The sequence below is a fragment of the Macaca mulatta genome, chromosome 3, assembly GCF_049350105.2.
Source record: "Macaca mulatta isolate MMU2019108-1 chromosome 3, T2T-MMU8v2.0, whole genome shotgun sequence".
In the NCBI taxonomy this organism is placed as follows: domain Eukaryota; kingdom Metazoa; phylum Chordata; class Mammalia; order Primates; family Cercopithecidae; genus Macaca; species Macaca mulatta.
The window spans coordinates 172,797,184-172,808,243 of NC_133408.1; the positions used below are offsets into that span (position 1 = coordinate 172,797,184).

An 11,060-nucleotide genomic window follows, 5' to 3' on the forward strand; every position below is an offset into this window, starting at 1 on the left:
CAGAGAAGCAAGCTGACTCCAGCAATGGAAGAAAGAAAATGCTCCAAAGGCTCCTTGGGTAGCCCGTAGCCGGGTCCTCTGAGGAAGAACTCGCCTTCCTGCAGCATTGGCTTCTTTGGGTCCCGAATGCAGGCTGCTCAAAGCCCTGTGTCTCAGGGCCTCTTCCTTTTTCTTTTTCTTTCTTTCTTTTTTTTTGAGACAGTGTCTCGCACTGTTGCCCAGGCTGGGGTGCAGTGGCGCAATCTCCACTCACTGCAACCTCCACCTCCAGGGTTCAAGTGACTCTCCTGCCTCAGCCTCCCGAGTAGCTGGGATTACAGATGCCCACCACTACACCTAGCTAATTTTTTGTATTTTTGTATTTTGTATTTTTTTCATTTTATTTTATTTATTTATTTATTTATTTTTGTATTTTTAGTAGAGATGGGGTTTCACTATGTTGGCCAGGCTGGTCTTGAACTCCTGACCTCATGAGCCACCCGCCTCGGCTCCCAAAGTGCTGGGATTACAGGCGTGAGCCACCGCACCTGGCCCCAGGGCCTCTTCTATAGACAGGGCAGCCTGACAGGAGGAAAAAGAGGCAGCCACTTCCTGGGCCCCCATCTACCCTCACCCCATCCCCACTGAAGCATCACGGATCATCCGTGGACCGTTGAAGCCCTCTTGGCCTTCCCGGAGTAGATTTCCTGGATGGGGATGCCGTCCTCCAGACACCCCTTCCCAAGCTGCGTGCTATAAACTGAATCCCCAGCATGGAAAACAAAAGCTTTGCCGGCCCACAAATCACTTTTAATGATCCCTGAAAGAAACCATCAGTAAACCTCAGGCAGAGATCTGGAAGTCTGGAGGTATGGCTACAAAAACACAAGGTGAGGAAGGTGACATATCAAGGCTCATTTCACTTGGGCAGCATCTCTGTTGCTTTCTTTCATGGATCATTGTGTTTGCCTCTTTGTCTGCCGGGAGGTAGAGCTGCATCTTACCTGAACACATTAGGAATTTATAGTTAATCTTGAGCTGTGATGAGCCTTATCCATCTCGATATTGGTACCATGCTTGGAACTGTGCTGCCTGTGTGTTCAGACAGAGGGATTCGATTATAAACAAAATGCCTGCAACAAATGCCAGCCTTCTCCTATTAGAATGTTAAATGGTCACTGTAGCTGTGAGCGCAGAAGGAAAAGCTATTGTCAGCTCCCTCCACCCCTCACCCTACTTCATTTCTTCTGCCCTGCCTTCCCCAGCCTCTTAGGGATCTGGTGTGGTGATGAAATTCGGTCCTCACCTTTTTAGCCTGGCCACAGTCCCCTCCCAGGTTTAAGTAGATTCCAGAGTGCTAGAGCCCATTCGACAGAGAGGAAGTGCATCAACTTTTATAGCCCTGATTTAATATCACAAATATGGTAAATCATATTTTCAAAAAATGGCCAGAGTCATATTTCCAATATTTCTGGTCCCATGTTCTTTCCTGAACTTTTCACTCCCTATTAAGGAGTGGAGTCTGCTTTCCCCTTCCTCCGAACCTGGTTGGGCTTTCTGACAGCTTCAGTGAATAGAGCGCAGCAGATGAGATCCTGTACGGCTTCTGCAAGGCTGGGTTATAAAAAGCAATATTGCTTCTGCCTGGTTCTCTCTTTCTCAAGATGCCAAGCTTTGGAGCCCAGCCACCACGCTGTGGGGAACCCCAGGCCACATAGAGAGGCCGTGTGTGGTTGTTCCAGCTGACAGTCCCTGCTAAGGTCCCAGCTTCCAGCTGGCAACACCCACCAGACCTGGGAGTGAGTGAGACTTCAGATGATTCCAGCTTTGACACACCCCAGCGTGTGTGGGTGGAGCACAGATGAGCTACCCCTGCTCAGCCCTCCCCAAACAGCAATTCGTGAGCAAAATTAATTAATAAATTGTTTCAAGCCATAAAGTATAGGGTAGTTTTGTTGCAACAGGCATAGCAACTGGAATAATGACTCTTCTAGCTCTGGAATCTAGAAGCCTGAAAAGACTACTGCGCTTCTCACTCACTGAGTCAGGTCAATCTCAAGCCAGGCCCAGAAAGCCAAACACTGCATGATCTCACTTACAAGTGGAATCTAAAAAAGTTGAACTCACAGAGGCAGAGAGTTGAACAGAAGTTGCCAGGGGATGGGGAGTGGGGAAAATGGGAGATGTTGGCCAAAGGGTACGAATTTTCAGTTATAACATGAACAAGTTCTGGGATCTAATGAATAGCATGGGTGGTGATGGATGTGTTAATTAATTTGACTGTAGTAACGATTACACAATGTACATATATGTCAAATCATCACATTGTACACCTGAATACAGTCTCTCTTTATTTGACAATTCAATGTTTTTTTGGGAGACCGAGGCAGGCGGATCACTTGAGGTCAGGAGTTCGAGACCAGTCTGGCCAACATGGCAAAACTCCATCTTTACTAAAAATACAAAAATTAGCTGGGCATGGTGGCATGCACCTGTAGTCACAGTTACTCAGGAGGCTGAGGCATAATAATCACTTGAAGCCAGGAGGTGAAGGTTGCAGTGAGCCAAGATCATACCACTGCATTCGAGTTTGGGCAATAGAGTGAAACTGTGTCTCAAAAATTATATATATATTTTAAAAATTTTTTAAAAGAAAATACCAGTGCTTTGCTGAAGTCAACAAGCTTTGTGAAAAAGCACTGGTCCAAGCCAGGTGCAGTGGTACCAGCTGTAGTACTAAATCGGAGGCTTGAGGGAGGAGGAATAGCTTGAGCCCAGGCATTCAAGACCAACCTGGGCAACATAATGAGACCCTGTCTCAAAAATAAAATAAAATCATTTTTTCAAAAGCACTAGTACAAATAAAAGGCTTGATAGTTTTACTGTAAAGAAAAAGGTCTAGAACAACCAACGTTAAATTGGTCATTTTTGAGGAGGAGAATGGAATGTGAGGTGATAAATTGCAGACTTTCGTTTTTTGCTGTATATACCTCTGTATTATTTGAAAAGAATGCAAACAAGTATTATAATTTCTGAAATTCTAAAACCAACCAACTAGCCAATTAATAAGTAAATGTCTTGCTTGTTGATTGACTTAGAATTGAAAAGATAGAACGGACATGTCTTGCCATCCCCGGGCTCTTTCTGGAGCACTGGGTTCCTTTCTGGATGTTGGCAAAAGGGACGGTGATGGGGAATCTCCCGTTAGACTTCTTCCCCTTTCCCACGCAGGGCAGGTCTGGTCAAGTACAGGACACCTGTGGCCCATAAGGTCCTGGGATGATTAGCAAACATCAAATCTAAGCAGCACCAAGCAGCCTCCCTCTCAGGATTTCTAAGAAAGTCTGATACCCAGATGCTGTTTCTTTCATTTGAATGTGAGGATGAAGCTGTTTCTTTACTTTTCTTTTTTAGCACAAAGCTTTTAAAGCCATACCATCAGTTAATAATGCACCTTGAGTTGTTTGTCTAAAAATGGGAATAATTTACTCAAAGAACTACTGACGAACACTTGCCAGGTTTCTCTGACAGCCACTGGGCTCAATTTTGGGAGATGTTGGTTATGAGTAGCTGGTGACATTGGGAAAGATAGAGACTGAATTCATGGTTCAGATCCAGTAACAACAGAAGTCGGTCATTTTGAAGTGGATACAGCTAATCTTGTGAACGGACATGGCGCCAGAATGCAATACATTCTTATACTTTATTTACTAAGCAAACAGAGGCAAATGGCTCAACTTCTCTTTTATTCACCCCTGTAACACTCAACTGAGCTCCCACTTGTACCAGAATGTTCCATCCTTAGTAAAATGAACAGCCAGCAGACAGCATATGAGTGGCTTGTAAATGCAAAAGTGTTGCCTTTTACCTTGGATGTGCCTTGGCCAGGCCATATGTAACTTAAGCCATGGCTACCGAGAGTGACATTTTATCAGGTTCCCCAGGGAACGGCAGTGGCAGAATCAGAAATACAAAGCTGACCAACAGCTCTCTTTTCATGCTAGCTGGAATTTACCGAAAGTGAATCCAGACTGCAAAAGGGTACTGAGGCTGGGTTAGAAATTATAAACCTCCATGAGACAAAATAAAACACACTTTCCTATCAATCAGCCAGCAGTATAGGAGAGCACTGCCAACCAGTGAGACGTCTGAGAGCTTACCTCCACAAGATTTCAGTGGAGTGGCACTGGGGAGCAGGTAGCGTTTTGATTGTGAATGTTTCTTCGATTTGGCACTGCTCTGAGATGGAGCTGTTCCATAATAGATTTAGTGTGGTTATATACACAATCTTGTGATGCTGGCTAGCAGAAAGTTTGAATACTCAAGTGATACTTTAAATATACTTTTCAAAGGAAAGCGTTTTTAAGTACCCCTCAATTCTTTCATTTCTTTTATCCTTTGAAACTCGAGGTGTTTCCTCATCAAACAGTACATTCTCTTTAAATATACTAATCATATGCTAAGCATTCCTTGCCCTCTTTTTACAAAATGATCAGATTAGGAAGAATGACACTGCAACTGTATTGCTAATTTCTTTATCTGTCCTTACAAAGGTTTAGCTTTCCAAAGCAGCTTTAAAATTTAAGTACCTATAAGATGCCATGTGCAGTCAGGTACCAAAGCTACAGTTCTACCTGCAATGGCTTTCTGTTTGGGGTGGCAGTTCTAAGCATTAATGTATTAATGTGCACCAGAACGATCTGAGGTACAATTTTTTTTTTTTTTTTTTTTTTTGAGGCAGAGTCTTACTCTGGCGCTCAGGTTGGAGTACAGTGGTGCGATCTCAGCTCGCTGTAACCTTGACTTCCCCAGGCTCAGGCGATCCTCCCACCTTAGCCTCCAGATAGCTACTACTACAGATATGCACCACCATGCTCAGCTAATTTTTTTTTTTTTTTTTTTTTTTGAGAGACAGGGTTTTGCCATGTTGCCCAGGCTGGTCTCCAATTCCTGGGCTCAAGTGATCTACCCATCTTGGCCTCCCAAAGTGCTGAGATTATAGCCATGAGCCACCACACCTGGTCTGGGATACTATTTATTTATTTATTTATTTATTTATTTATTTATTTATTTATTTATTTTGAGACAGAGTCTGGCTCTATTGCCCAAGCTGGAGTGCAGTGGCCTGATCTTGGTTTACTGCAACCTCCGCCTCCTGGGTTCAACCAATTCTCCTGCCTCAGCCTCCCGAGTAGCTGGGATTACAGGTGCCTGCCACCATGCCTGGCTAATTTTTGTATTTTCAGTAGAGACAGGGGTCTCACCACATTGGCCGGGCTGGTCTCGAGCTCCTGACCTCAAATGATCCACCTGCCTCAGTAATCCCAAAGTGCTGGGATTACAGGCACGAGCCAGCATGCCCAGCCTGGGACACTTTTTAGACGTGTAAATACCTGGGCCCATCCCCAGAGGTTGTGTTTCATTAGGTCTGGCGTGTGTCCCCTGGCATCTGCCTTTTAAACAAGCATCCCAGGTGATTCCGTTGAGAGTAGTCTTCAGCCTACACCACCCCTCCAGAGGTGAAAATCTCCACGGCCTTCCTGTCTGCCTACACTAGAAAGTGCCGTTGTGCAGCATTTGACACTTCTCTGTCGTTTTGCTTTTCAGAATTGACTTTTTATATAATGACTTTATTAAAACTCAAGTTTTACTTTTTCCTGTTTGTCCTGCAAGGTACAGACTTGAGATAGAAATAGGTTTGGGACCGGGCGCTGTGGCTGACGCCTGTAATCCCAACACTTTGGGAGGCTGAGGCGGGCAGATCATGAGGTCAGGTGTTTGAGACCAGCCTGGCCAACATGATGAAACCTCATCTCTACTAAAGATAAAAAAAAATTAGTGGGGTGTGGTGGCGTGCACCTGTAATCCCAGCTACTTGGGAAGCTGAGGCAGGAGAATCACTCGAACCCAGGAGGCCGAGATTGAGCGAACCAAGATCGCACCACTGCACTCTAGCCTGGGCCACAGGGTGAGACTCTGTCTCAAAAGAATCATAATAATAAAATAAGTCTGGAGGAGCAAGATTACAGGGAAGTGGATGTTTAAAGTCTAAATCAGAATCTAATTTTGATGCAAGGTGTAGTGTTCACTTACTAAAAGCAGCTTAGGGATTCTGAGCTAAGAAATATTCATGTGAATAAGAAAAAAATCTATTGTAGAAGTGAATTATACATTCTTTTCAGAAATGTCATCCTCTATTTCATTAAAACAGTTTTAACGCTAAAGAAAAAAAGGCATGTGTCCTGTTTAGCTAAACTGTAATTGCTGAAAGTATCATGATAGGACATTTCATTCTCCCAGCCCCCAGGCTTCCCTCAATTCGTGTTAATAGTCAGGTTGGCAGGACACACATCTTGAACACTGAAAAGGTCATCACATCCTGATTCAAGACCTCATAGCTAAAGAATTTATCATCTTATCATTGGGTCAAAAAAATCGTTACTTCTGTTTTGACCTTCCATAAACCCCCTTCTCTCCCTAAGGCTCCTCGGCATAAAACAGAATTGAGACCGACTAAGCAGAGTCACAAATAGTACTTCCCATCTGTTCCCTGGGCTTCTTAAAGATGGTCACCAAGGTTAGGAGAGTGGAGATTACTCCTGAACTGTGTGGATAGAGTGAATAAAGGTGTGAAGTCTCCTCTCCTCTGATAATTAAGGGTCTGACCACAGGAGAAGAAGAAGAATTAGAAAAATGAGTGGTACTGGATGATTATTGTTTTGTTTGTGTGTTTGTTTGTTTTGTCCATTTGACATCCCTTTCTCCTTCTGGTAATTGAATCCCTCTTTTCTATGGGAAATTCTTTATGTGTGGTTTGGATAGAGTTGCCCCTGCCCATTACCACAATCAGAGTACTTGGGTTCCTCTTCTTAACCCCTCCACACCTCCCCACCGCCCCGCCCCAATCCCCAGCCCTAGAGTAGTTGGCTATGAGATAGGCATACAGACATATGCCTTGAAGGGGTCAGTCGATAACCTCCCTGGTACTTTTCTGCCAGAGGTACGAGAAACCTTCTCTTTCCACTGGGATTACTAAATCAGCAGAAGGGGAATGTTGGGCTGTGGGGTGTCATCATTATCATCATGATGAAAGAGCCTACCTGAGCTAGGAAAAGATAGATGGACCTCAGGTGACATTATTTGAGCCCTGACTGCAGCTAAGTCTGATTTTTAATTACCTGAGTCCATAAAAACCCTCCCATCACTTGAGGCCAGGAGTTTGAGATCAGCCTGGGCAATATAGTAGACCCTTCCCTCTTCAATCAAAATTTAAAATGAGCTGGGCATGGTGTCATGCACCTGTGGTTCCACCTACTTGGGAGGCTGAGGTGGGAGGATCGCTTGAGCCCTGGAGGATGAGACTGCAGTGAGCCATGTTTGTGCCACTGCACTCCAGCCTGGGTGACAGAGTGAGACCCTGTCTCAAATAAAATAAAACTCCTCCATAGACTGTTTGCCCTTAGGTTAGTTGAGGGTGGTTCTCTGTCACTTGCAACCAAAAGAAGCCTGAGTGATACAGATTGTACATTTGTCCTTGAGATTTATGGCATGGTGGAGTGGATGCCACTGATGCAGCCAGTGGCCTCATCTCCCAGCTGCTGTGAGTGATATCTAATGACTTATACCTGCGACAGTCCTGGAGGATTGCCCTTGAATGACAAAGCACCTTCACCCTGAAATGCGTGGGAAGTTACATCCCACCCTGGAGTCAGGCATGCACTAACTGATACACTTCTGCCGCAAGGTAGGACAGCTCTGCAGAGCAACTTCTGAGCTCAGGCTCCCCAGAGATCCGCCAAGGCTAGCGTTTACCTGAGGCCACACAGTGCTCAGCTCTTCCCCTTCCATATCTGCTTTTCTTGCCCCCTTATAATTTTCCTGAAGAGCCTTCACTCAGTATATTCCTTTTTTTTTTTTTTTTTTTAATGGACTCTTGCTCTGTCACCCAGGCTGGAGTGCAATGGCGCAATCTCGGCTCACTGCAACCTCTGCCTCCGGGGTTCGAGCAACTCTCCTGTCTCAGCCTCCCCCGTAGCTGGGATTACATGTGCACACCATCACGCCAGGCTAATTTTTGTATTTTTAGTAGAGACGGGGTTTCACCATGTTGGCCAGGCTGGTCCCGAACTCTTGACCTCAAGTGATCCACCTGCCTCAGCCTCCCAAAGTGCTGGGATTACAGGCATGAGCCACTGTGCCCGGCGCCCTCGGTACATTTCTCAGCACCTGAATTCCTGCCTTGGCCTCTGCTTTTAGGGAATACAATCTAAGACACATAGTCTTTTTTAAAATTCATTCTCATTTTAATCAAATAAATGTATTACATGGTTAACAAGCAAGAAGGTATGAAGAGGCTTTTGCTGGTAAACAGCAGTCTCCTGCTCAACCCTTCTCCACCCCCAGTTGAGGGGGAATTAATCTTGACTCTTCTAATTCCCTATTACCTATGTCAATGATTTGAATAGCAAGCATACATTATTTCCATTTTCAGCATTATCTGCTGACGTCCTCCAAGGGCGGAGGAGAAATTTGCTCATTTATACTGCCTTTGCTCTCATTCTCCCCATCCCCCACCATCATCATGTATCAGAAGTTTTGCTTCAATTAATAGTTGTTTGTTTGTTTGAGACAGGGTCTTGCTCTGTCACCCAGGCTGGAGTATAGTGGCCTGATTCCCGCTCAGTGCAGTCTCAACCTCCCGGTCTGAAACCATCTTCCCATCTCAGCCTCCTGAGTAGCTGGCACTACAGGCATACGCCACCACACCTGGCTGATTTTTGTATTTTTTTGTAGAGATGGAGTTTCACCATGTTGCCCAGTCTGATCTCGAACTCCTGAGCTGAGGCGATTCACCCACTTTGGCCTCTCAAAGTGCTGGGAGGCATGAACCACTGTGCCCAGCCAATAGTTATTTTTTATATTATTGTGACTATTATAACCTATAACCATATTTCATCAAATGTAAGATTGTCATCAATTGTAAGATATATTAGGCCGGGTGCGGTGGCTCAAGCCTGTAATCCCAGCACTTTGGGAGGCCGAGACGGGTGGATCACAAGGTCAGGAGATTGAGACCATCCTGGCTAACCCGGTGAGACCCCGTCTCTACTAAAAAATACAAAAAACTAGCCGGGCGAGGTGGCGGGTGCCTGTAATCCCAGCTACTTGGAGGCTGAGGCAGGAGAATGGCGTAAACTCGGGAGGCGGAGCTTGCAGTGAGCTGAGATCTGGCCACTGCATTCCAGTCTGGGCGACACAGCGAGACTCCGTCTAAAAAAAAAAAAGATATATTATTTTGTGGGTACATAATAGGTGTATATATTTATGGGGTATGTCAGATAAAGTTTTGATTCAGGCATACAATGTGAAGTAAGCACATCATGGAAAATGGGTATCCATCCCCCCTCAAGCATTTATTCTTTGTATTATGAACAATCTAATTATGCTCTTTTAGTTTTTTGTTGTTACTGTATTTGTGTGTGTGTGTGTGTGTGAGACAGAGTTTTGCTCTTGTTGCCCAGGCTAGAGTGCAGTGGTGTGATCTTGGCTCACTGAAACCTCTGTCTCCCGGGTTCAAGCAATTCTCCTGCCTCAGCCTCCCAAGTAGCTGGGATTACAGGCATGTGCGCCATGCTTGGCTAATTTTGTATCTTTAGCAGAAATGGGGTTTCTACATATTGGTCAGGCTGGTCTAGAACTCCCGACCTCAGGTGATCCGCCGGCTTCGGCTTCCCAAAGTGCTGGGATTACAGATGTGAGCCACCATGCCCAGTCATTCTTTTAGTTCTTTTTAAGTGTAGAATCAAACTATTATTGACTATCATGACCCTCTTGTGCTATCAAATACTAGATCTATTCATTCTTTCTACTGTTTTTGGTACCCCTTAACAAACTTCCCCTTCCACCCACCCCCCACCCCTGCCCACCCGCTACCTCTCCTAGCCTCTGGTAACCTGTACTATTATTTTATATACTACTAAGAAGACAAAATGTTTCCAATTAAGCATGACATACCATCAATTATATATTGCATCCCAGTTTCAGAAATAGCAACATGTAAAAAAATGTTTGTCAGTCCCCCTTCCCTACACACTAGAATATCAGATCCATAAAAGCAAGCACTTGGTTTGTTTTCTTCACTGCTGCAGGCTGGGTAAAGCACACAGAGCTCAATGAAGAACTGTTAAATGAATATGCAAATTCTGATTCCTCTTGAACTGCACAGTTTGTTATGATGCAGTTTGATTCTTATGTAGAATTTGCTTAGTTTTCTAGGAACCTCCCATTAGTAGTTCCCAAATGTCCCAGCATTACTGTCACATATGCTTTCATTCCATTCTCATATACTCAAACATGTCAGTCCCATTTTCTCTCCCATTTAGGAGGACTCTGGATTGACCTCCTGAAGCCCTCTGTCCTTCTGTTCCCATCTCTACCTCCCTCACCTCATCTGGGAATTCCCTTTACTGCTCTCTTGTGTTCTTTTTTTCTTGATCCCATGTTTCCCCTTTTTTGGATTACCACCTTGTTCCTATGGAGCATATCCTTGATTACCTTCCTGGGAAAGGTCGTTTTTGGGGAGTGGTTGTGTGTCTAAAAAGATCTTTATTATACCACCCCATTATTGATTGATAATTTGGGGTAGGTAGAGAATTCTAGAATGAGTATTAATTTTCACTCAGAGCTTTGAAGGCTCCATGGAATGAATCAGTCCTCCTACTCCCACAGGCACTGTGGTGTGGCCTTCTTTGCTAATCAGCTGCTACTCTTCCATCTTCCTGCCATTTCCCAAAAATATCCTGAAATCTGTTTATTCTTGCTTCATCTCCATTTTTTTTGGTCTTTGTGAGTTTATCCCTTTTTAAAAAATTTATTTACTCTTTATTATTTAGTAGAGTTTTAAGAAACAGAGGAAAGACATTACTTCTGGTTACTGTTTTTCCATTGGGGATTTGTTTTTAAATAACATTTCCTTATTTCAAAGTTAATATATGTTTATTGAATAAAACACAAATAAGCAAAAGCAGGAAAATTGTATCACCTGTGATCCCACTGCCTAGAGAAAGCAATTGTGACTATAG

At 44.2% G+C, this 11,060-nt stretch overlaps 1 long non-coding RNA gene across 1 annotated transcript; it reads right to left on the reverse strand.

Annotated features, from left to right (window-relative positions):
- Positions 1-767: 767 nt before the first annotated feature.
- On the reverse strand, positions 768-10,482 carry LOC114676770 (uncharacterized). The gene is made up of 3 exons (XR_003727815.2): positions 10,425-10,482; positions 4,140-4,229; positions 768-1,071 (listed from the first exon to the last, which is right to left on the reverse strand). It is a non-coding gene; the product is annotated as an uncharacterized LOC114676770 (long non-coding RNA).
- Between the last annotated feature and the right edge of the window lie 578 nt (positions 10,483-11,060).